The sequence below is a fragment of the Mandrillus leucophaeus genome, unplaced genomic scaffold, assembly GCF_000951045.1.
Source record: "Mandrillus leucophaeus isolate KB7577 unplaced genomic scaffold, Mleu.le_1.0 Scaffold10, whole genome shotgun sequence".
Lineage (NCBI taxonomy): Eukaryota > Metazoa > Chordata > Mammalia > Primates > Cercopithecidae > Mandrillus > Mandrillus leucophaeus.
In genome coordinates, this window is record NW_012098098.1 from 3004704 (window position 1) to 3006488 (window position 1785).

The following is a 1785-nucleotide window of genomic DNA, read 5'->3' on the forward strand; positions in this document are numbered from 1 at the left end:
GGTTTAACACAGTACAGGCCTCTGTTGAAAGCACATACTTTCAGCTGGGGGTAGTGTCTCACGACTGTAATCCCAGCACTTTGGGAGGCCAAGGCAGCAGGATAGCTTGAGGCCAGGAGTTAGAGACCAGCCTGGGCAACACAACAAGACCCCATACCTAAAAAAAAAAAAAAAAAAAAAAATTAGCCAGGTATAGTGGCTCGCACCTGTAGTCCCAGCTATTCAAGAAGCTGAGGCGAGAGGATTACTTGAGCCTAGCAGTGTGAGGCTGCAGTGAGCTATGATGGCGTCACTGCACTTCAGGCTGGAAGACAGAGAGAGACCCTGTCTCTGAAAACACAAACAAAAAAGACAACACAAACTTTCACGGTTGTTGCTTGGGAGGGTGACCACTAAGCTTTAAGAGAATGAGTGTTGGTCCCTATGGCCCAGCTTCTGACCCTGCTCTGCCACTCACTCCCTGAATGATGTTGAATCATCGATTTCACCTGGCAAAGTCTCAGTTTTCTCATCTGAAACAGAGGGCAGCACCTACCCACTGGGGTTGCTGTGAGTGTTAGTGAGGCAATACACAGATCAGCACTATCCAGTTAAACACAATGTGAACCACAGGCATATGTTTAAATTTTCATTAATTTTAATTTCATTTAACTCAATAGATCCGTAATATCAATTCAACATAATCAATATAAAAATAATTGAGGTGTTTTGCATTCTTTTTTCTTGCACCAAGCCTCTAAAATCTGGTGCATTTTGAACGTACAGCACATCTCAACTAATGACAGCCACGTCCCTGACTCTCCCCGACCGCATATGACCAGTGGCTGCCATGCTGGGAGGACAGGAGGAGGCAGTGACTGCCTGAAGGAAGGACTCGGTAACTGGTGCTGCAGGAACATTTTACTTGCCCTGTGTTGTGAATGCCTCAGCTCCAGCTGGCCAAGCAGCCAGCTCACCCCTGATGGAATGTCACTCACGTGTTTCCCATTGTTGTATAACAAGTTACCATGAACATAGTGGCATGGAACACCCACTTGTCATCTCACAGTTCTGCAGGTCAGAAGTCCATGCAGACTCCACTGGGTTCTCTGCCCAGTGCCTCACAAGGCCAACATCAAGGCCCTGCGGGGGTTGGACTCCCATCTGGAGGCTGTGGGGAAGAAACTGCTTCCAGGCATACCAGGTTGATGGCAGAGTTCAGCTCCTTGTGGGTATCAGACTGAGGGTTCCTGTTTCCCTGCTGAATGTGTCATTCAGGGGCCAGTCTTTGCTCCTAGAGGCCATATACCTTCCTTTTCATGCTCCCCATGTGACACCCTCACACTTTGACTCTCTGACTCCCTTCTCTGCTAACAGCCAGAGAAAACCTTATATATTAGTCTATTCTCACACTGCTATAAAGAAATGCCTAAGACTGGGTAATGTATAAAGGAAAGAGGTTTAATTGACTCATTATTCCACAAGGCCGGGGGGCCTCAGGAAACTTACAGTCATGGCAGAACGTGAAGGGGAAGCAGGCATGTCTTACATGGCAGCAGGTGAGTGAAGACTGTGTGAAGGAGGAACTGTCAAAGACTCATAAAACCATCAGATTTCATGAGAACTCACTCACTGTCATGAGAACAGCATGGGGGAAAACCACCCCTATGATCCAATCACCTCCCACCAGGTCCCTTTCTTGACATATGGGGATTATGGGGATTATAATTCGAGATGAGATTTGGGTGGGGACACAGAGCTAAACAATATCGCCTTCCGCTTTTAATGGCTCATGTAGTTAGATTA